The sequence below is a fragment of the Bufo gargarizans genome, chromosome 1, assembly GCF_014858855.1.
Source record: "Bufo gargarizans isolate SCDJY-AF-19 chromosome 1, ASM1485885v1, whole genome shotgun sequence".
In the NCBI taxonomy this organism is placed as follows: Eukaryota; Metazoa; Chordata; class Amphibia; order Anura; family Bufonidae; genus Bufo; species Bufo gargarizans.
Genome location: NC_058080.1, coordinates 590,503,874 through 590,529,527, shown reverse-complemented (window position 1 = coordinate 590,529,527; position 25,654 = coordinate 590,503,874). Strand labels below are relative to the sequence as shown.

At 45.1% G+C, this 25,654-nt stretch overlaps 1 protein-coding gene across 1 annotated transcript in view; it reads right to left on the bottom strand.

The window, feature by feature from the left end:
• The window catches only part of LOC122924584, a 326,694-nt gene that overhangs the window by 121,720 nt on the left and 179,320 nt on the right, over nt 1–25,654 (bottom strand). The gene's annotated exons all lie outside the window — the stretch shown is intronic.

Genomic DNA, 25,654 nt, shown 5'->3' with positions numbered 1-25,654 from the left:
TACCAAACATGCCGATTTTTCTCACGCACGTTCAAAACGCATTAAAGCGCTTTGCACTTGCGTGGAAAAATCGTGCATTTTCCCGCGACGCACCCGCATCCTATCCGGCCCTCACACGCGACGCCCGTGTGAAAGAGGTCTTAGGATGGGCAAACGTTATACAGGAGATGTAGCGCAGGTAATGTCGCTGTCACCAGCAGCGAAAAAATTTGACTGAATGTCACTGATATTTAGGATGGGCAAACATTATACAGGATATGAAGCACAGGTAATGTCGCTGCCACCAGCAGTGAAAAAATGTGACTGAATGTTACTGATATTTAGGATGGGCAAACGTTATACAGGATATGTAGCACAGGTAATGTCGCTGCCACCAGCGGCGAAAAAATTTGACTGAATGTCACTGATATTTCGGATGCGCTAACGTTATACTGGAGATGTAGCGCAGGTAATGTTTCAAAAGGACTTTTGGGTCTCTAACACCTTTCACCAGTAAAACCTGCCTAACAGCCAATCACTGTAATGCCAGTAGCCATATTTTATTTTTTTGTATTTGTAAAAAATGTATGGCACAAAATAAATGTGTAATTACTAAAATATATATATATTTATATATATATATATATATATATATATATATATTGTAGGAAGGAATATATATAAGATAGATAAAATCATACTTCTGATATATATGAATGCATAATATGTGGGAAACTACTACTGATGTTTTTAGCCATAATATATTTACATATATTATAATATATTATATATTCAAAATATATAATAATATATGTAAATATATTATGGCTAAAAACTTACATATATATATGTGTTTAAATTAAATTTAGCCTCTATTTCAGTTTTTTTTCTGCCAGGATTTGAACGCACAACCTTCTACCAAGAACCTTAACCACTACGCTATACAGCTACATGTTAACCTGCAGTTAAATATAAAATGATACTTCTGCTGTATAGGAATACTTACTACATGAGAAACTACTATGAGGTTTTTCTGACACAATTTATCATTCAGCTTTATTGCTGAGTGGTTAAGGTTGCCTCTAATGTGGTGAGTTCAAATCCCGGCAGAAAAAAAATCAGAAATAGAGGCTAAATTAGATTCAAATACACTGGGTGTCCCCAAGCACTGACTCCATATATGGACATAGTTATATATGGAGTCAGAGCAAGGACTCCTAAGCCCGGACTCACACTGGGGGATTCCCACACTGTACAGCGATCTTCTGCATAGACCTCAGTGGGACCCGGCACCCTCCCCTCTTCAGAGCCTGGTTTAATGCTTGGGTTCTCCTATTGACTTCCATTGTGCTCGGGTGCCCTGTAGAGCACCCAAGCATCCCAAAGTGTTCTACCCGAACACTTTGGTGCTTGATCAACAATAGTCAGTATCATTAAACATGCAAGCAAATAATGTAATGCTACTTTACAGATAATAAGTCAAACTGCTGATGAAAGCTTTTAGCGTTTATGATGACATTAGAGAACCATTTTTCTCAGTTACAAGAACCTTGGTGTGCATTGTTCTAATAAATAATTCAGGTTTTTCTTACATTGTCCCTTCTAACAAACAGATTTAGAGAGGAATAGTTTTGTTATTTAGAGAGAATCTGGAAACAAGAATAGGGATAAACAGAAGGGTATACAGTAGAGTCACATTATTATAACCAATTCCTTCTTTGATATCAACCGTGCGTTGTTCATGTCGTGAGCTGGCTTGGTGGGTATATAATGTATGTGATAGGCTGTCTACATATATATCCCTCATTGCTGTCATGGGTAAAAGAGGCAATGTATCAGGGTTGCAAAGGATGATTATTTGCATTCGATGCAAGGGTGGCAGTATTTCTAGAACTGCGCAGTTTGTGAACTGTTTGCGTGTTGCTGTGGTGTGTTGTAAGTGAACAAATGGCACCATTGCGAATAGATGACATGGAAGCTGCAGAGCATCACTTGAAATTCATGTGAGAGGTCCACAAGGGTGGACCGACACATTACAGTGGAACAGTTCACCACCAAAATGAACCAGGAGACGCGTGTCTAAAACAACAGTTCAGTAACCCCTACTGCGTATGGGGCTTCAAAGCAGAAAGACGGTCACTGCACCTCTGCTAACAAAGTTGCATTGGCAGAATAGGCTTAAATTTTTGAGGCAGTATCAGAATTCGACCTCCACTTATTGGCAAAGGGTTGTTTTCTCCTCACGTTTTCTGTTTCAGCAAACAAATAGAAGTTGGCGTGACAGACGAGAAACATCACATCCTGCAACCATTCCTGGAAGAACACAAGCTTGTACTGGCAGCATTATGGGACCGGGGAATGTTTTTGTGGCATACTCTAGGCCAGTGATGGCGAACCTATGGCACGGGTGCCAGAGGCGGGACTCAGAGCCCTCTCTGTGGGCACCCGCTCCTTGGAAAAAGTCTATGGCGTACCAAAATGCTTTAGACTTTTCCTGCCATTCATCAGCACAGGACGCACTATGAACAGCACAGGCAGCGCACTGAATGTAGGTTATTAAGCTATTATAGCTAAATGATAAAGTACATAGAAGATATACTATATTGGTGATCAGGTTAAATTGCTGTGTTGGCACTTTGCGATAAATAAGTGGGTATTTGGTTGCAGTTTGGGCACTCGGTCTCTAAAAGGTTCACCATCACTGCACTAGGCCATGTGGAAGGCACTCTCAAACGATTTGGGTATGAATCCATCCTTGCAGATCACTTACATACATACATGCTGATTGTCTTCCCATGTCACATGGCTAGAAATGTTGGGAGAGCAAGATTACAAAGTTTCTTGTGGTTGCTTACTATATTGATATATGCAAAGTTGTGTAAAAAGTTAGAGACCATTTAAGAAATATATAATATAAGTGCATTGCAAGAGGGTTGTTCCATATACAGTATTCCCTAGATCTGAACTATCTAAAGACAATCTTGACTGATCAAGGGAAAACATTTATGTCAAACGTCATAAAAGAATTGTGTAAAATTCTGGAAGTTAAACAACTAGGTACCTCTGTATAACATCCTCAGATGGATGACTTAGGGTACTTTCACACTAGCGTTAAAGTTTTCCGGTATTGAGTTCCGCCATAGGGGCTTAATACCGGGAATAAAAGCTTCAATTTAGTTCCAATTTATCGTCAATGGGGACAAAACTGAACTGAATAGAACGGAATGCTCCAAAATGCAGTCCGTTCCCTTTAGTTGCGTTCCCAGAGAGCAACCTGCAACATGTTGTATTTTGCTTTTCGTCCTGGGGATGATGAGCAAAACGGATCCGTCATGACCCCAATGCAAGTCAATGGGGACGGATCTGTTTTCTCTGGCACAATCTGCCACAATAGAAAACGGATCCATCACCCATTGACTTTCAATGGAGTTAATGACGGATCCGTTTTGGCAATGTTAAAAAATATGTGAACGATAATACAACCGGATCCATTCAAACGGATGCAGATGGTTCTATTATCAGTAACGGAAGAAAGAAGGTAGAAAAGTTTAACAAAACTCTTACGAGAAGTTGAAAAGGATGTAGAGAAGGAAGGTTAAGACTGGAACTGTTTGATACCTTACTTACTGTTTTCCATTGGAGAAGTTCCAAAAGCCTTCACTAGTCTTTCACCCTTTGAACTGTTATGAGATTTTAATCCCTTAGATTGCTGGATGTGCAGTACTCCAGAGGACTACTACGGGTTAATTATTGCTAATAGGGTTGATTTATTGTCACAAGGTAAATGTGATTTGTTGTTAAAGCACATATCCTTCTATGCACTTTGTAAACCTAATAGCAATGTTTAGGCAACCAAATAGTTGCAGACTGGTTAGGGTACCAGGATAATGGATTTAGCCCGCCCCTGCTTCTATGTCTAGTCTGAGCAAAGCTCAAGGAGGGATGCGTGTGTGAGAGGCCATCCAGACCAGGCCCAAGTCTAGAGAACCTCTGTCTCTGAAACTTTAGCTGCCAAAGAAGCAACTTTACCACTACAGTACCACTGAGAGAAGGAGATAAGCCATCATAGGAGGTCCAGAACCATTATCCAGGTTGTGTAAGATAACATCAGTAAGGTACAGCTCGTTTATGGAAAAAGACTTTACTGCTGTGCAAAGGAAATATTGTTTTAGCACCTGCAACATTTTGAGGCAGACTGGTTATCTGGATCTGGACCCCTCAGCCTGGGAATTGCAGAAATGACTAACAAGAACAGTATAGCACTTCTATGGTTACTTGGAAAGACTGCTAAGTGTCCTTACAAGGAAAGTGAGGGACTACTATTACTAACATTATTGTTGCTGCTCATACACAGCTATTGGGAGGAGACTATACTGCTATATACTTTGGAACTATGCCTTATGCTATCTGTACTACTACTCCTATCATTCACCCATTAAAGAAAGACTTTATTAATGCTAAACAATGGCCTGGTTATTGACTCCACTATCCATCCATTCATTGGCCTTTGCCTCTGCACTCCTGCCTTGCATCAACCAGGAAAAAAATCTCCATCTTGATCATATTCTTGAAGTCATCACAGGGTCATTAAAACAGAAGATGTAGATGTTTAAAACATGCTGTAGATTTTTTTTTTTCTGGTTGATACATTTACCTATTGGTCGGTCTGAGATTTCTTCTGTGCACTCATGCTGTGGTGTGCCAAACTCTGCTTGTTTGTTCTCTACTCCTGCCTTGCACCCATCCACACTGTTCACCATCCAGGTCACCCCAACTACCACCAGGCAGCATCCCCAACAACACATTGTGCCCCAAGGGAAGAAAACATGCATCCTCTTTTTACTACACACGGCTCAGGGAGCACCAGGGTGGAGCAAGCCACCATGAACTGTGAGTACTACTACCACTACCTACTACTGTAGGCAGGTCCAAATAGACAGAAGGCAGGGCCAACACAAATAGGTGTGGAGAACAGAAGTAGGCCGGGCCTGCAATTCCATAGTGCAGCACTAAATACCACCTCAACAGAACCAAATACCATCGTGCTGCTTAAAATACTGCTGCCCTCACCATGGTATTTAACGGTATCACTGTCTTGAAGGCAGAGATACAGCTAAGTTTGGGAGGGCACCTGCGGTGGCTGGCCTAATGAAAGCTGAGAGCATCAGTTCAATATGTACCTGTACCTTTATTATAAATAAAGACATACTAGCAATTGTGGATAAAAATGGCTGCGGCCTTTATTAAATTTGGGGGTAAACAATAAATATGACCAAAATTCATAAATCATTAACCCTTAAAATTCCAAATATATTAACAAAAGTCCATTATTAAGCAATCCTCTTATTAAGCAATCCACCCAGAAGGCTGGGCGACAACCCCCCCCCCCCCCCCTCCTCATATTCAACAAGACTGAGACAAAAAAAAAACGGGAGGGCGGGCAGTTTATGATCTTCTTGCTTGAAATCTTCACACGTTGACAGGCTCCACACGGTGAGTGACTCTATAAATACCTCAAACTTCCCGCAACAGGAGGCCCATAACCAATCCACACTAAGGGATTAAAATAGCACAATGCCCATCAACTGGACAGCAACCAATTTGGCCAATTAAACTACTGTCCTTGTTTGCCCAGCAACCATTGTGGCCAATCCCCACGCTGTCCGTGTCGCCGGCTAACTTGAACCTGAGGAGAAGGAGAAAAGAGGGGGGGGGGGGGGCAGAAAACCAACAAGACATATCGTGTCTTAATGACACCATGAGGGGCAAACGCCAATTCTTGCCTTGCCCCTATCATGGTGTCATATTCAACAACTTAACATTAATTAATATTATAAATAAAGACATACTACCAATTGTGGATAAAATGGCCACGGTCCTTATTAAATTTGGGGGTAACCAATAAATAGGACCAAAATTCCTAAATCATTAACCCTTAAAATTCCAAATATATTAATAAAAGTCCATTACTGAGCAATCCTCTGTTCTGTCCACCCAGAAGGCTGGGCGACTAACCCCTAACAGCCAAGTGCGGCATCAGCCAAACTTGGCCCCCCCCCCCAACAAAACCGCGGCCCTCTCAATGATTGAATGTAACTATATTAGTGCCATCTCACTACCTAAAGCCTTTATTGAGAAAAACAAACTTTTAAAATATGCTAATTAGCTCTAGGTGCAGGAGGGGCATTGCACCTGCTCCTAGAGGCTCTGTTTGCCCACCTCTTTTTACGCCCTTCTTCTCTTGATTGACAGAGCCAGGGCAACGCTGCTCTCCTCCCGCCGGCCGTGTCTGGAGTGTAAATATCGCGCCTTCAGTATTCAGCGCAGGCGCAGTGAGGGAAGGACGCTCGGTGGCTGCTGAGGCTAATTTGCATATTTTAAAAGTTTGTTTTTCTCAATAAAGGCTTTAGGCAGTGAGATGGCACTAGTATAGTTATGTTCAGCTGGCATTAGCACATTGCTAATGTCAGCCAGCTTAATACCCATTTTTCAGGTGACAGAAACCCTTTAAGCCATATACAGTTCCAAGAAAAAGTATGTGAACCCTTTGGAATTATATAGATTTCTGCACAAATTGGTCATAACATGTTATCTAATCTTCATCTAAGTAACAACAATAGACAATCACAGTCTGCTTAAACTAATAAGACACAAATAATTAAATGTTACTATGTTTTTATTGAACACACCATGTGCAGATGGAAAAAGTATGTGAACTTCTAGACTAATGACATCTCAAAAAGCTTATTGGAGTGAGGTGTCAGCCAACTGGATTCCAATCAATGAGATGAGATTGGAGGTGTTGGTTACAGCTGCCCTGCCCTATAAAAAACAAACACCAGTTCTGGGTTTGCTTTTCACAAGAAGCATTGCCTAATATGAATGATGCCTCGCACAAAAGAGCTCTCAGAAGACCTACGATTAAGAATTATTGACTTGCATAAAGCTGGAAAGGGTTATAAAAGTATCTCCAAAAGCCTTGCTGTTCATCAGTCCATGGTAAGACAAATTGTCTATAAATGGAGAAAGTTCAGCACTGCTGCTACTCTCCCTAGGAGTGGCCGTCCTGTAAAGATGACTGCAAGAGCACAGCACAGACTGCTCAATGAGGTGAAGAAGAATCCTAGAGTGTCAGCTAAAGACTTACAAAAGTCTCTGGCATATGCTAACATCCCTGTTAGCGAATCTACGATACGTAAAACACTAAACAAGAATGAATTTCATGGGAGGATACCACAGAGGAAGCCACTGCTGTCCAAAAAAAAAAATTGCTGCTCGTTTACAGTTTGCACAAGAGCACCTGGATGTGTGGAGAAAAAGAGGCACAGAACACTAACATCAAAACTTCATCCCAACTGTGAAGTATGGTGGTGGGGCATCATGGTTTGGGGCTACTTTGCTGCGTCAGGGCCTGGACGGATTGCTATCATCGAAGGAAAAATGAATTCCCAAGTTTATCAAGACATTTTGCAGGAGAACTTAAGGCCATCTGTCCACCAGCTGAAGCTCAACAGAAGATGGGTGTTGCAACAGGACAACGACCCAAAGCATAGAAGTAAATAAACAACAGAATGACTTAAACAGAAGAAAATACGCCTTCTGGAGTGGCCCAGTCAGAGTCCTGACCTCAACGCGATTGAGATGCTGTGGCATGACCTCAAGAAAGCGATTCACACCAGACATCCCAAGATTATTGCTGAACTGAAACAGTTCTGTAAAGAGGAATGGTCAAGAATTACTCCTGACCGTTGTGCACGTCTGATCTGCAACTACAGGAAACGTTTGGTTGAAGTTATTGCTGCCAAAGGAGGTTCAACCAGTTATTAAATCCAAGGGGTCACATACTTTTTGCACCTGCATTGTGAATGTTTACATGGTGTGTTCAATAAAAACATGGTAACATTTAATTCTTTGTGTGTTATTAGTTTAAGCAGACTGTGGTTGTCTATTGTTGTGACTTAGATGAAGATTAGATCACATTTTATGACCAATTTGTGCAGAAATCCATATCATTCCAAAGGGTTCACATACTTTTTCTTGCAACTGTATTCTTAAACAAACAACGAACGAAAAAACTCAGTAACTTTACTACCATCTCTATATTAGATGACAAACAATTCAACGCAAATAAGACACCTTTAGGGTTCATTCACACGTCCGTAGTGTATTGCGGAACCGCAATACACCCGGCCGGCACCCCCATAGAACTGCCTATTCTTGTCCGCAATTGCGGACAAGAATAGGACATGTTCTATTTTTTTCTGGAGCCGCAGACCGGAAGATTGGGGCGCGCTCTGGAAATGCGGATACGGACAGCACACTGTGTGCTGTCCACATCCATTCCTGTCCTATAGAAAATGAATGGGTCTGCACCCGTTCCGCAGAATTGCGGAACGGGTGCGGACACATTCACGGACGTGTGAATGGACCCTAATTGTCTGTATAAACCAAAACTCTCTTATCAGCCAGCTCCTGCCTTCATATTACTAAAGACATGACTAATGGGAATAACTCAAGTAAAACTAAGTTCTTCAAAACGCTATCCACTTTCCAAGACTCGTGCCATGGTTACGCACACCAGCGGCCCTGAAAATATGCTCCATAAACCCATGAACTGATGCGTCAGAGACTAGGCCTAATGCCTCAGAATAGACAAATTCACGCTGCCACATACTAGCTCCATTAAAATGAACCAGAAATTCCTCCCAAACCCTTAACTAGTCTTTCAACAATTTAGATAATCTGATGTGAGAAAACTGAGACTTAAGACCTTTAGTTGCCATGTAAAGTCTTTTAGAAAATACCCTCCCAATAAGAATTACTTTTGAAGCAAAAACAAACAGGCACAATAAGCTCTGCAATTCCCTCATTGTAGTTTTCTTAACCAATAACATATTTCTAATGAGCTCCAACAACTTATTAACTTTATCCATTGGAAGCCTGAACTCCATAGCTACAGTATCAATTGTTATACCTAAAAAAATTATTATACAATAAGGAAAAAACTTTTTTTCCTACGCTAAAGGTATACCAAAAAACTTACAAACTTCATAAAAACAATTCAACAACAATAAACAAACATCAGAACTAGGGGGCCTACACACAAAAAATCATCCAAATAATGTAACAAACCACCATCTTTAACAGAATACATAGTAACCCAACAAACAAACTACGAAAAGGACTCAAAATAAGAACAGAATAATGAAAAATCCATTGGCAAACATTTATCAAAGTAATACATTCCAGCCACCCTACCTGATAATACCTCTTTCTCAATTTTTTCCCTTACCACTTCAACATTTAAATTAACTGAATTCAGATTCTTCATCCAAACACACCCTGGGCCTTTAAATTGAGGGACGAAAAAACCCTTACCAAAACCTTTAAGAATTAGTTCCGCCTTCTCCTGATTTGGGTAAATGCCTAGCCATGGAATCAAGTTTTCCAACCTCACCCGAGTCAGTGCTTTTTTGAAAATCACGACTGGTAACGGACTGCTGGGGCCTGGAAACCCTTTTAAAGCAGTGTAACATAGGGTGCGGACCCAAACAAATCGAACACTCGTGCTTATATTTACACAAATTTAACCACTTGCACGCTGACTCGTTCAAGGCAAAACAAAGTCGCTTCCTTAAAACATTCTGGGTAGGATTAGCCTGCTACTTCAATACTCTGTCAGATCTCTGAGGAAGCATTAAACTCAGCCACAAACTAACATCTTTACTATCCTAATTTAAACCACGATGAACCGCTAATTTTTGCCGAAATGTTTCATCATATTGAAACCAAGAGAAACCACCAAAATTACGGTAAGCATCAAGGATGGTGTCAACATGCTAAAACAAACTAGAACATAAATGAGGATACTTGGACCCCAAAATAGGAGCGTAAATACAAAAGGCTTGCAGCCAATTGTTAAATGATTTTGAGGCTGTCCTTTTTCTTTCATCCTCTGACCTTTCATTCACCCTTTTCTCTGACTTAAACACTTCTTTGGACGAAGGGAGCAATGACAAAATGTCAATGTACTCCCTCCACCAAATCCTTTCTTTAACAGAATTGGGCAGATGAAATCCCAGAGGAGAAACCTCACAAGACATCACCTCTTTCAAACAAGATTCAGTCACACTGACCACATTAGTCAAAACTGGCCCACTCCCACCAGAAGCCCTAACAGCAACCGATGAGGGACGGTCAGTCCAAGCAGCAGCCGGCGATAGAACGGCTGCCCCTGTACTAGAAGCAGCATCTTGAGCCAGGTCAGAAAAGACCCTGACTAAACCCTGCAAAAAGGAAACATTCTGGTAATTATTAAAGGCAAAATAATCAGGCAGACGTAACTGCCTAGCCATATCCTCACCAAAGCTCTGCTCCGCCAAATCTTCAGTAGGCTGCCTAGCTATCTCCTCAGAACCAGACTGCGAGACCGCCGACCTGGGAGGAGACCGCTGGCGCCCACCTAATCCAGAGATCCTGGAAGGAGAATAAGTGATCCTTGGCCTCTTCTTTCTTCCAGATGACCGGGCAGGCGCCTCCTGAAGACGAGATCCTCCTGGCAGTGGAACTTCCAGTGCAGGGCAGGAAGAGGAATCACTGCCCTGCTCATTCCTGGAACGTCTGCTCCGTCGCTCCTCCTCTTCAGTCACGTGACCCGCTCCTTCTTCTTCTGCCGCTTGGCATGCGGGCCCAGCCACTGCGCTCACCGGCACTGCTTCAGCCAGATTCTTCTAACATGTGTCATCTGAGCAGAACCACATTGCCGTGTTATGCAGTATGCCAGGTAATGTGATGACTTGTGCCTTTAAGCTGCTGTGAAACACCAGCAAGATAATCATTTATGAGTATGCACTATAGTAACACCCTGAACACGTGTAGCTCTATACTGGTATGACTGGTGACATCACTACCAGGCTGTATATTGGAGAAATCATTCAATTAAAAAATATTCCCTCATGCAAGAAGTGGACAGGCATTGCATGTAGCATTGTGGTTTTGATGCCACCTAGTGGCCAAATTTGTTATTGCTATTGAATAATATGTCATTTTGTGCATAGGACCTTTTTAGTCATGCGTTCTAATTATGCAGCTCCTTAAACCGAAGTAAGAGAATGTGCCTGTGAGTTGATAAATAGCAGTATTGTTCAAACCTCGTGGAGAGAACACTGAGGTAGCTGATTCCCTCCTATATGTAGGCCATCCATATCAAGGACAACATGTTGCACAACAGGGTTTTATGATATTTCTTTATATACTATCATAGATTAATGTCTCATGCAAACAAACATATTATGCCTCCTTCTTTATAAAAATAATTTATCCTTTATTTTTCAGTCATAATCCATTTGTCATAATATGGAGCTATTCTCTCTTAGAAGCATTGGTTCTGGTGACGATTTTCTCCATACTACTAAGGCCCATAGAATGCATGTTGCTCCATAGTGCAGGACTGCAGGGACTCAATAGGGGAGATTTGTCAAGACCGCCATGTGTTTTGCCAGTCTTGACATCCCCTGCGCTGCCGGAGAATGTTCCTAATTTATGGTGAGGCGCATGTCTGCATCTTCTTATGCCATAAAAATGGCGAGAGACCATGCACACATCTCTGCCACGTCCTAAGGCCCTAAGGGAAGTCATTACAGAGATATTTGAGCAGCCAGCATGTATAATCTGCATACCTCAATTTAATATGGTGTATATATCAAATACTCTTCAATTGTGTTATTACACCTTTAACAATCTACAATTTAGGAGATCTCTTTTTCCCAACTCAACAGAGGACACTTCACCACATCTGTGAGTGCCACGCGACAAGTTGGGAACATTTAGGATTGGCCCGCTCCTGAAAAATGAAGGCTCAGTTCCATGTGTGGAAGCATGGATGAGTGACACAGAGCTGCCTTTAATGGAAAGCCAAGCCTGGCTTATCTCTAAACCCCCTGCCTGAGCGGAGAGGACAGCTGCAAGCTTCTTGTGGGACAGACACCACTAAATGTTCTGTTTAAAGTAGTCTAGAGGCAAAGATTTATCATTTACTTTGATTAATGCTTCTCTTATTATGTGTAATTTGCTACATATTTCCAGAAGTGTTCAATTCATTGCAAAACACCTGTTCTTATATTTTAACTGCGCTCATTATTTTATCCAGTTCATTTTTACACAGAGAATTTCTAGTAATGTAAAATACAGTAATTGTCTTGTATAACAAAATCTTCTGGGACTAGTCAAGCTGGAGTGATCTGCGATGTTCAGGACAAATAGCAATAAGCAATCTCAAAATAACAATCATTATAATATTGCTACATAGTGTTTGTTTCTTCTACAGCAACTCAATTAAATGAGCAATAGGCGCCTTGTGTATACAGGTGTGTGTGTAGTTTTTGCTACCACCACACAGATCTTAAAAGGGTTGTACAGTGTTGGGACATTGATGACCTCTCCCCATGCCTATGCAGGGGCAGACTGGCAACTAAGAGTGGCTTTGGAGAAAACTAAAAGTGGCCCACCCAAATTGATAGAAGGTAGCAGCAAAACAAGTAGGCCAGATCAGCCATAACATATGCAGTACAGACCACAGGCCTCTTCCAACCTGGAGCCTGAGATGCCTGCGTTCCTGTGCCATTTGAGCACTACCTCATTGGCTTTAAGCCTAGTGGCCTGTTTCCCATGAAAGTGAATGGTTGTCACAAACGTACCGAGACATACGGGCGTCCCGGCGACAGTGAGTGGCAGGAGATCTGTGAGACTGACAACACATAGTTTGATCTGACAGGTTTTCCTTGTGGATAAATGGGCACCTGTATTGTTTCTAGTAATGGCCACACCCCTAGCTTCCAGGTGTTGCTTATGTGGTCATTTAACCTTCCTTATTTATAGTTGCTTCTCCCACAAAGCTGTGCGGTTTATAACTTCAGTTTTAGTTGTGGATAGCTGGTGTGTGGATCTCGGCTGAGTTCCTGGTGCTTCCATAGCCTCTTTGAAGTTAAGTCTTTCCTTTCCCTTTTTGTATTTTGTTGGGGTTCTGTGTGTTGCATTTCCCTATTGTTTGTATTAGGCCTGTTGGAGACTCCTGTTCGTCCTTCCTTTTGAAGGAACAGGTAGTCTAGTCCCTGCCATTAGTACCAGGGTCCAATAGGACTCTAGGTATTCCTGCGTATGAACTTACCTATGTTTGGGGTCTGTTCATACTGGTAGTCAATCAGGATTTTGGTTAGGGTTTTTACTAGGAGGTGTCCATCTTCCTTCCCTAGTTCTCAGGTCTGATTCACCTTCCCTCCTATGCTCGGTGTGGTGTTTCCCTCCCACACCAAAGTGTGACAATAGTGAGGCAGGAAGCCATGGGCAATGGTGATACAACTGAATTCAGGAGGGCACCTGTGGTACCCAGCTAGGTACATAAGTACCTGATGCTCTCATTGTGAATTAATGTTGAGAGACACAGATCATTACATATCCGGTAGCCTGAAAAGGGCGGCAATGACCTCCTGGGCACCGGCCCACCAGGAAATTTCCCTATTTGGTCTTTGGTCAGCTCGCCCTTGTGTCTATGGTTACTTGGAAAGTCTGCAAAGTTTCCTAAAAAGGAAAATCAGGGACTACTACTACTACCAATAATTGATCAATAAAGGTCCAAATAAAGAGGTCCAAATTAAAGAGGCCATGATGCTGGTGTGAGCATTGTGTCCTCTTCAATGTTTACCTATGTGCTGTCTAGATTGTAGCGATGGTGCAGCGTAATTACAGCTTCCTCTCCCATCTGATCGGCAGGGGTGCTGGGAACCGATTTGAGGTTGATGACCTATTCCAAATAAAGGTCATCAAAATGACACTTCACAACTCTTTTTATGGGTATAGAAGGGAAAATCATTTATAGGAAATATTTGGGTGTGAAATACAGTATGAATACCTTAAAGGGAGTCTTTCACCTAAAATGACCATTACACAACACAAACATCATGATAACCATTACATTCCCCATATTATAATCTTACCTTTCATATTGCTGTCTGTCGCCTATTCTCTCTTAAAAATGCTTTTAATCCATATGCTAATCAGGTTCTGAAGGTGCCCAGGGGCGGCGTTTATGCGGCCGGTGCCCAGGCTCCACGGCGCTGTTCAAATCAAACCCCTCCCCTTTTACCCCTCTGGCCCGCCCTCGGTTCGTCAGATACCATCCTCCAGTTAATGACAAATCCGGCGCCTGCGCCTGCGCACTCCATTACCCACTAGGGCAGAGGCAGCAGAGCGTTTAATGCGCATGCGCCGGCCCGATCTAGCCGGCGGAAGTAAACTACCAAAATATCGGGATGTACGGGCCGGCGCATGCGCATTAAACGCTCTGCTGCCTCTGCCCTAGTGGGTAATGGAGTGCGCAGGCGCCGGATTTGTCATTAACTGGAGGATGGTATCTGACGAACCGAGGGCGGGCCAGAGGGGTGAAAGGGGAGGGGTTTGATTTGAACAGCGCCGTGGAGCCTGGGCACCGGCCGCATAAACGCCGCCCCTGGGCACCTTCAGAACCTGATTAGCATATGGATTAAAAGCGTTTTTAAGAGAGAATAGGCGACAGACAGCAATATGAAAGGTAAGATTATAATATGGGGAATGTAATGGTTATCATGATGTTTGTGTTGTGTAATGGTCATTTTAGGTGAAAGACTCCCTTTAAATGGGTAGTCCTATTTTATACATTTATGACATCCTGTGAATATGCCTAAAATGGGAATTTCCCATGGGAAGGGTTACCTTAAAAAAAAAACTGTCACTGTGAAATTCCTTGTTAAGCAAGGCACACTGACTTGTAGGGCTATATAGAGCTAGCACAGCTGAATGTAATGATTTCACTAAGTGATCTGTTGCATCATTCTGGAGAAAAAGTTTTAATTCATAAGTAACTGATCAGTTAAAGGGGTTGGCCTCTTTCTGGCTACATGTGACCAATGTGTATGTAAGATGACAACATGGCATTTACTAATATAGCCTTTGTAGAAATTCTGTGCCCCCTTGCTAGGCAAATCTTCTGTGCTGTCTGCGTACAGATCCTGTCCATAAGATGGTCGCTAAAGGAGGGTCATGTGACCAGACACGTCACTCCATCAGGCACACTGCACCTTTACTATACTCACAACAGTAAAATGCGGAATGGAGGAGGAATGACCCTCCATCAGCATACATCTTGTGGACAAGATCTTTGTGTGGACAGCACAAAAGTTTTGGCAAAAACAAGGGGGCATACCTTATGAAATATAGGAAATGGCACAAAATGTCTAAAAAGGCAATATAAGTAAGTGCCATATGGGCATCTCACAAACACACTGGTCAACAGTAACCAGAAAGTGGCCAATCCTTTTAAATGTACCGAAGACTAGCTCAAGCCACTGCTTCTCTTACTTTCTCTGTCTGTCCTACCTCTCTTTCCCAATTAACAGGGCAAGGCAAGATGTATATGCAGGAAGTTGGCCCTAAATAGACTTAACTGCTTGTATTCACTAGAGAAAAATCTGTGAGTCTAGTGGATACTGCTATCAATTGCAGCAGGCATTAGTGCTGATTCTTCTGAGTTGAAGTGGACTTCAAATCCCATGAGCACTTGCTCCTCCCTCCAGCCAATAGCAAGGGGACCAGGGGGAGATGCTAAAGAAGGAAGAGCAACAGCAACCATCTTAAAGACAGCAGTATGGCCAGGAGATAGAGAGACAGAGATCTCCACAGATAGAAGTGAGCCTGCTTTTGTGCAGACAGTACAGCACAGCCCTGACAGCTCCTGTGATTCCTGTGTGAGGAGAGAGTCTAGCCAGTGTTGGACTGGGGAGCCTGGGGCCCACCAGTAACATTTATTTTGGGGGCCCACCATATGGCTACATTCCAATATTACCTGCTCATGCAGTAGCAGAAAGCAGCAAGATGCTACAAGATGATTGATTATGGAGGTCCTTGTAGCAACTTTGAGAAGGTGGGTCCTTAAGAAAAGAGGATACTGGCTGGCGGCCTCTGATCAACTGTGTAGTTTCTTAAAAAATCTACCCAGTTTTTTTTATAGGAACATAGGCTGATTGAGGTGCTGTATGCTGCCTATCTAAATGTAGTGCAGTAAGTCTACTGTATTGTGTGGCAGATTAGGGGCCACCTTCCTCAGGGAACCACTGGGCAATTCACCTGTACCCCTGTGGGCCAATTCGAGCCTGAGTCCAGCTGCTGCATTAACTCTACTTCCCAGCCTGTTTTACTAGAGAAGTGCTGTCCTGCATCCCAGGAAGATCTTGCCCCCAACTCCACTGCCATTCAAGATTCTGAATGCTTCAGCCTCCAGCTGGTTCCTGGGCAGGACAAGCAAAAGTGCACCAACCTTAGAGTGCCAATGTTTGCTGCAACCGGGCCCCAACAATCGGCTTGGGTTGAGTGCTAATCAGTAGTTAATAACAAGCTAGGAGTAGATAGCTGGGAAGAGTATACTGTCTTTATCTTCTAAAAGAGAGTGCGTGTGAACATTATCACTGCTTACTGTTACAGATAGCCCACCCCCTTCACCTGTTTTCCTTAGACAGAATTGCAATCTATGCTCTGTTCTATTTATTGTACCATCTTTATGTTCTTAACCATTGTTCACCCTTTCCCAAATAAACCTGTTGATCATAATCAGTTACCTCCTTCCTAGAATAAATGTGTACTGAGCTGGGCAGAGGTTTCAAGTCAACCCCTGGCAGAAGAGGAAGACCCTCCTGCTATCCTATAGAGCTCGAAGCAAGATTTGGGTGGAGGCACTGCACCATAGTGAGGTAAGAACCGCTATACTCCCCAGTTATCGAGGGATGCCCAAATGGGGTGTTACACGCTCATTTACATAGGAATTAAAAGGGTGTTTGTGAGGAATATGGATTAATTATTACTGTTAGCCATTTCCCCACACCAGCCATCAGCTGAAAGGTAGCAGAGGTAGTGAGCTCCACAGGAAGGCCCTGCTTCAAAGCCAGCAGATAGCAGAGTCCAGACCTCTAGCAGTCCATCAGTGTTTGCAACTTTTCACACTTCCATTCAGCCAGCCAGGAACCCAGCTAATGAAACAGAAAAAGCGTCCCTGCAGGGGGTCTAAGCCATTCCCCAGTTCAGTCAAATCTAGCAGACAGCATGGAACCGGCCAGTTATAAAGAATTATGAATCGCCCGGCCATCACAGGTGCAAACTGGATACATATTTGTGTCCCTGTGGCCATGATGAACAGGCCCGTGGTCATAGTCTGGCGGTGGGAGGCCAGGGAAGGGAGATATACATATCTCCCCATAGGAACTAAATAACGGTACCATGCTTGGACTCTACCTGTAGCCGGAACCCAGGTGGATCTATTGGTCCCAGAACCATCGCCCTGTGACCTTCTGGTCTGGAGCTATGAACCCTAAAGCATTTTGTGGGTCATTGAGCTGCCAGGATTAGTAGGGAGGGGGGACCCTTCCCAGAGGTGGGAAGAGGAGGGGCTGGCTACAGTTTAAAAGGCTTGTGCCAGCAAGCGGGCGTGTATTTTCTCTGAAGGAGGGTCACATCATGCCATGTGTTTAGAGGGACCTGCAACCTGCTGACATCACTGCCCTCCATGTAAATACAGCTAAGAACTCATCACAACCCAAAAGGACTCATCCATCTATTAAACTGATTTTTGTTCTGCTTAACCCTGTTTATACCATACCACCTGTATTTGTAACCTCAGACCACTGTATATATTCCGTATGCTGTCTTGTATCTCAATCACAAATCCCCACGTCCGTGTTTTGGCCTAGCAATATGCTACTGCGGGTTGGTTTCTTACCCTATATAATCCTGTTAACGGACCAGGCTTATATCAAACAAGAAACTGGTGGCAGTGTTCTGGGCTGAGAACGCTCTGTTTCACTGGGCCAGTGAAAAGGCTCTCTCAGCTTGTTGCCTCTCTGTGCCCGTGTGGACGGGAGGAATCTGTGAAAACTCTACTAAGACTGACCTTAACCATGACCAGTGACCATACTGTTTCTCGTGAGCACGACGTAGTGGGTGTGGGACCTATATTCCCAGACATTAAAGACTACCAGCAGTAGCTTTTGCCGCTGGAGTCTTAAGATCTGCTCAACACTAGACAGTCTGAGTGCAAATACAATAAAGTGTGTGTGTGCATCAGGTTGCAGTCTGTGTCAGTGACCATCAATTGCAATGATGGCCAGTATCACAAGGAGCAAAGCTAAGGAGATAGCCAATGCTATGAATGGTGGCGGGGAGGACGCAGTCCTGATGAGGGTCACAGAGGACGTGGAAGGTAACTTTATTCAAGGCAAGGGGGAGCACAGACAAAGCTCCCCAAGGAGCCAGTTGCCAGCGGTGAGGCCCGCGGTGGGCTGCACCCCACCTGCCCATCCCCCCAGGCAGGCTCGGCTGCTCTCCTACAGGCTGCCCTGGACCATTTCCAGGCCGGAGACCAGACTTCCTACAGTATCCTTATAGCAGCTGCAGAGCATCGTGAGCAAGCAGAGGCTGCAGAGCGTGAGCACGAGCTGCAAGTGCTCCAGCTCCAACTCCAGCAGCCCTCCCCAGCCCGATGTGAGACTCCAGAGATCCGGATTCCAAAACTGCGGGCGGAGGACTTCCCCCTGCTGGACAAAGATGGGGACTTGGACACTTTCTTGTTGGCGTTTGAGACGGCCTGCCATCAGTACCAGCAGCCGGAGGACCAGTGGGTCCGATTCCTAACACCACTTCCCAGGGTAAAAGCCCTTGAAATCTTCGGGTACCTGCCCAGCGAGACCATCCTGAGCAATGAGGACATCAAGCAGGCTCTGGTCCGGCAGTACAACTTGACCCCTGAGACACACCGGAAAAAGCTCTAGAGCTTGCAGCGGGGTTCTACCCAGAGCTGGGCCGATCACATGCGGGCCTTGCTGAGAGCGGTCGACCAATGGACCACTGGATTGGAGCTCACCACCGTCCAGCAGCTAAAGGAGCTCATTGCCATAGAGCAGTTCTTGTGGAATTGCCCGGAGGACCTCCAGCAGTACCTCCGTGACTGGAACCAAAGGGGGCCTCTGCAACAGCAGCCCTGGCCGACGAGTACACCAACAGGAGGACTTCAGAGGCCCAGAAACCTGTCAGCTGGAGAGGGGGTAAGACACACTCTGCCCCTGCTCCTAGGCCCAAGTGGGCACCGGCCCCGGCTTTACTTTCCAGGTCGGTGGGGGAACACCGACTTTGCCACCTCTGTAAACAGCCAGTTCACTTCAAGGCCATGTGTCCCCAGCACCTGAGGGACCCATCCCAGTCATCGACCCGGAAACCGTCCACTGTGTTGTGTGTGGGTGGGGGTGGTGGGAGGTCCCTTGACAATTTTCAACTGGTCACCGTGGTCCAGGCCGTGGCCATGGGACTTAGAGACACACCGGCGCTGAGATTACTCTGGTATGGCCTGAACTGGTGGCACCCCATGATTCATTGCCCGGAAGATCCCTTACTGTCTCCGGGATTGGAGGAGTAGAACCGGTGCTGCCCATCGCCAAGGTCTATTTGGACTGGGGCGCTGGTCGAGGAGTAAGGGAGGTGGAGGTATCAGTGGTTTGTCTGGGACAAACGTAGGGTGGCTTGTATCTAAGTACGTGGCCGTTGACACCCCGAGGTCCGATTCCCCAGAATGTGATGTCATGTCCACCCCTGTTGATACTGGTATTGTTCATAACATGCCTGTTGATGGGGATGTGGGGGTGGGGGATGTAGTGTGTGTCTCTCCCATCAGTGGGGAGGGGGTTATTCACGCCAGCTGTGCTGAGGCCTCAGGGTGTGGCCAGCAAGCCTGCTGGAACCTGTTGTCCTCAGGTGTGGCTACTGAGGGGACAAGCAGGGGCAGCTGCGGGGGAGGAGGATGCAAATGAGGTCAGGGCTGTCCCAGGAGAAGTAGGGCTCCCAGGTAAAGCCTCAGTGCAGGATTCCACCACAACTGGGATGTCAGAGGGCCAGGTTAGTCCGTCTGGACTGGCAACTTGGTTGGAAGCCAAGGGGAAGCAGGCACTACCAGCGGTGGCAGCGGCTATAGCTTCTGTCATGCACAGAGGGAGTGCTGGGGCCCTAGGGGCCCCTCAGGGGTCTGATGACTTTCCCCTTTCCGACCAAATGGCTGCCGAGTCAGATGGAGGCCAGGAGACAGGTTCCGGGGACCTGACAGGGGACATGGCAGTCTCATCTATTCAGGCCTTGTCCCGTCAGGAGTTTTAAGGCAGCCTTAGTGGCCTCTCTTGGACTCAGACCTCCAGAGCGCACTCTGGAACCAAGGACGGTTGTGCCGGGATACGGTCCAGCAGGGCTCACAGGAGGCGTGGCCTAGGGACCGACATTTCTTGGCACCTTATCCGTTCAGGGTGGAGTTTCTGTGGGTTGCGCATGAAATTATGGTGACCAGATACCCAGGGGCCCTCTAAGACAGAGGCCTGGAGGGGATACGTAGTCACCCCTGCGGTGTCGGTCATCGAGTGTGTCATGCGCCTCCAGGAAAAGGCGCAGACCTGGTCGCGGTGGGTGCCCGACAGTATGGGGCAGGCCCAGACCAACTAGAAGCGGGGTGCGACCAGATGGCTTGTGAAAGGACCCACCAGGTGGGTCAGCAAGCATGGATACCTCAGGATAAGCTTTAGGTGGCCTGGGAGGGCCCATACCGCACCAGAGTTTGAATGCCAGGATGTACCTGGTCACCCTGGACCATGCCCGGGGAAGGCAGATGCCCTTCCGGAGTTCCGACCCTTCCGGGAACTGTTCACCAAAATGACTGGAAAGACGGCGTCCATCAAGATGCCGTTGGGAATGGAGTATGCCCCTGCCACTTCTAAGCGGTTGGTAAAGCTGCTTAAGGGACTTGAGGTCATTGCCATCTTCGGTCCTACATTGGAGGATCCCTGAGAGCATCTGGCGCAGATGCTCGGGCGGATCTGCCAGGTAGGCTTGACCCTTACATCAGGAAAGTGCCAGCTGGGCATGAGCAAGGGGCCCCGGGCAGGCTGGAAAGCTTTGAAACTGGAGCCCGGGAGAGTGGATACCAGCACATTCTGGCTTACCCTCCGGGACAAGAACCAGGTGACCTCCTTCCTGGGCACTGCAGGGTACTATAGGGGGTTCACGCCCCAATATAGTAGCCTGGCGAGGACCCTGATGGACCACACCAGAAAGAAGCTGCCCTCCGCAGTCGATTGGACAAATAAATGCGAGACGGCCTTCCCAGCACTGAAGGACGCCCTTTCCAGCTTCCTGGTACCACAGGCAGCGGACTTCACGCCGCTGTTTATAGTACCGCCTGACACCAGTAATTGGGCCTCGTGTCATGCTCAGTCAGGGTGACTCCATTGGTCAGGATTGAATGGGAGGTGGGTACGCGGAAGCCTGGCGCTCCAGCCGTACCACTTTGCCATTTGCCATCAGAGAGGGTGCGGATGGGAGCACAGGGAAACACAGGAGTGTGCTGCCCCTAGCGCCCTCTAAAAGTGGGAGGTGTGAGGAATATGGATTAATATTTACTGTCAGCCATGTCCCACACCAGCCATCAGCTGAAAGGTAGCAGAGGTAGTGAGCTCCACAGGGGGGCCCTGCTTCAAAGCCAGCAGATGGCAGAGGACCTCTAGCAGTCCATTAGTGTTTACAACTTTTCACACTTCCATTCAGCCAGCCAGGAACCCAGCTAATGAAACAGGAAAAGTGTCCCTGCAGGGGGTCTAAGCCATTCCCCAGTTCAAATCTAGCAGACAGCAGAAGTAATTATAAATCGCCCAGCCATCACAGGCATAAACCGGATACATATTTGTGTCCCTGTGGCCACGATGAACAGGCCCATAGCCTGGCGGTGGGAGGTCAGGGAAGGGAGATATACATATCGCCCCATAGGAACCTTAATAACGGTACCATGCTTGGAACGCCGAAACCCAGGCGGGTCTATTGGTCCCAGAACCATCTCCCTGTGACCTTCTGGTCTGGAGCTATGAACCCTAAAGGGTTTTGTGGGTCATTGAGCTGCCAGGCTCAGCAGGGAGGGGGGGATCCTTCACAGAGGCGGGAAGAGGAGGGGCCAGCTACAGTTTAAAAGGCTTGTGCCAGCAAGTGGGCGTGTATTTTCTCTGAAGGAGGGTCACATCATGCCATGTGTTTAGAGGGACCTGCAACCTGCTGACATCACTGCCCTCCATGTGAATACAGCTAAGAACTCATCACAACCCAAAAGGATTCATCCATCTGGTAAACTGACTTTTGTTCTACTTAACCCTGTTTGTACCATACCACCTGTATTTGTAACCTCAGACCACTGTATATATTCCTTGTGTGTATAGTGTTATTTCTAGTGAGCCCTTAAGGCGATTAAATATATAATTTAATCTTGGGCTGTCATGTATCTCGATCACGAATCCCCATGTCCGTGTTTCAGCCTAGCAATACGCTACCGCGGTTTGGTTTCTTACCCTATATAATCCTCTTAACGGACCGGCTTATATCAAACAAGAAACTGGTGGCAGTCTTCCGAGATGAGAACGCTCTGTTTTACTGGGGCAGTGAAAAGGCTCTCTTAGCTTGTTGCCTCTCTGTGCCCGTGTGGACAGGAGGAATCTGTGAAAACTGTAACAAGACTGACCTTACCTGCTCCCCCAGGAGGGTGTAACGTCACGCCTTGGTAACCAGTGACCATACCATATCTAGTGAGCTCGACGTAGTTGATGTCCGACGTCAGTCGGGGTACGGTATTCTTCACAGTGTTCCAAGACTTAGAACAGTTCCTCAATATCATATCAGTGTGGGTCTGACACCCAGCACCCCCACTGATCAGCTGTTTCGCTTCCACCAGTGCTGGAAGCTGTACAGGGGATAAAAGGCTTCATCCACTTAGTATTTTCCAGCACCAGAGTACTGCAGCTCAGCTTCCATTCACTCAAATGCGAGTTTAGCTGCAGTACCAGTACACAGTGACTAGAGCATTATGCTTCTAGTTCCGTCTGTAACTGTATAGTTTCTGGCACTGGAAGCTGACTATCCTGAAGATAGGCCATTAATATCTAAGCCGGCGCTGAGATGTGCAACATTTAGGGCTCATGCACACGACCGTATGTATTTAGCGGTCTGCAAAAAACGGATCCGCAAAAAATACGGATGACGTCCGTGTGCACTCCATATTTTGCGGAACAGAGCAGCTGGCCCCTGATAGAACAGTACTATCCTTGTCCGTAATGCGGACAATAATAGGACATGTTCTATTTTTTTGTAGAACGGAAATACGGACATACGGAAGCGGAATGTGCACGGAGTAACTTCCATTTTTTTTTGCGGAACTATTGAAATGAATGGTTCTGTATACGGTCCGCAAAAAAAACAAAACGGAACGGACACGGAAAGAATATGCATTCGTGTGCATGAGCCATTATAATATGCTCTCCCTGGAAAACAATAACTAGGATCCAAATGATTGCTCTCACTGTAAAGACTGTTGATTCACTAGTTCTATAATTGGCACAAATGGAAACTGGAGCAGTTGCTCATAGCAGCTAATCCGGTCACTGCTTATATTTTCCAAAGAGCCTCTGAAAAATGAGTGCTAGGACCTGATTAGTTGCTATGGCCATATCTACCAGTTTGCCTTTGCTCCCGTTTTGATAAATTTACACAATTGTCTCTGCTAATTAATGTAATGGTGGAATTGTGCATAACACTTCCCCAACATGCCACAAAACTGCTGATCATCAGGCTGGGAGCAACGCTGCAGTAAATAGACATAGCCACTACATTGTACTGAGCATTGTAGTTCCAATTCCTGGTTCTGGCGTCGTAGGTAGTGACGACAGCTGGTCTGCTAGTGATATTTTATTCTGAGAATAGGTCATTAACAGGTAAGTCCAGGCAAAACCTATCTAAAGAAGTATTCTGGTATTGGCAAATTAAAGCAGCACTGAGCCTTCAACAACATTTGCAATAGTACAGTGTGTGTATATGAGGAATAACATATTATATTATTATTATGACTTGTATCTGGCATTTTTAGCAGTTGTCCTCTGTGCTTGCTGAATAACTTGTTTGCAGTTCTCTCAGACATGGTGGATGGAGACTAGCTGCCATCCACTGCACACACACACATAAAGTAGAGGAAAATCTCCTTCCTGTCTCACAGTCACTTAGAAGCAACCACAGGATAACGAAGGACATTACAGAGAAGTACTGACCTGTACTTTTGTGAATGAAGCACTATCAGATATAAGCTTTCTATGTAGTTGTGCCGTCCTGCTTGTGTGATACCCTAGCTGGAAGCATTTTTCAAAGAAATAAACAATTAATGTGGGTGGGGGATCGGCAAGCTGGTAAATGGCTGATAACGGGAGAACTAGACATTAGTTGTGATTGTTCGTACAATTGATTTATGCTATGTTATGTGCCAAATTAGTGACCATTTAAGGTTATTCTTTGTATGATAAAAGGTTATACAATTTTCTAATATATATTATGCATAAATATTTAATTTCCTGGAAGTAAACAATAAAGGTTACTACTGAATGACTGCAGGTAGAGATCTTGTCAGCTTTGAGGAATTGATTTAGAAAATATATTGATAAAATTGCAACATTTATCTTCTGATACAGGAATAACCATTTAAAAATGGTAAGACAACATATGAAAAAAGACGAAGTATTTTATTTGTAGATTCCAATGGGACACTAAACCATTTTGTCCAATCACTAGAAATGTGTTTTACTTATACCCATTTGTCTAGTAAACAATACAATTTTGACTTTGTTCAGTGATCAGGGATTGTGCTGTCCTGTAGCCTATTTTTACCTAAGACCCTGTTGAGATCACATTAATGGCCTTCTTGCTGCCTTATTAACACCTGTTTACTAACATTGTTTTAGGCAGTTGCTATGAATCTGCCTTGCATCTGAGTCTGGGTCAGGTTATCACCTTGTTCGAGATAAGCTGTTGGTTGCTTAGCCTTTAAAAGACAAGGGATCTTAGGCCCCTTTCACATGGGCGAGAATTCCGCTCGGGTCCAATGCGTGAGGTGAACGCATTGCACCCGCACTGAATCCGGACCCATTAATTTCTATGGGGCTGTGCACATAAGTGGTGATTTTCACGCATCACTTGTGCGTTGCGTGAAAATCACAGCATGCTCCTCTTTGTGCGTTTTCCACGCAACACAGGCCCCATAGAAGTGAATGGGACTGTGTGAAAATCGCAAGCATCCGCAAGCAAGTGTGGATGGGGTGCGATTTTCACGCACGGTTGCTAGGAGACGATTGGGATGGAGACCTGATCTTTATTATTTTCCCTTATAACATGGTTATAAGGGAAAATAATAGCCTTCTTAATACAGAATGCTTAGTACAATTGGGCTGGAGGGGTTAACAAAAAATAAAACATTTTTTAACTCACCTTAATCCACTTGCTCGTGCAGCCCGGCTTCTTTTCTGTCTTCATCTTTGCTGTTCACAGGAAAAGGACCTGTGGTGACATCACTGCGGTCATCACATGGTCCGTCACATGATCCATCACCACGGTAATGGGTCATGTGATCGACCATGTGATGAGCGCATTGACGTCATCAAAGGTCCTATTCCTCAAATAAGAAGACAGAAGAGAAGCCGGGCTGCGCAAGCAAGTGGATTAAGGTGAGTTAAATATTATTATTTTTTTTTTAACCCCTCCAGCCCTATTG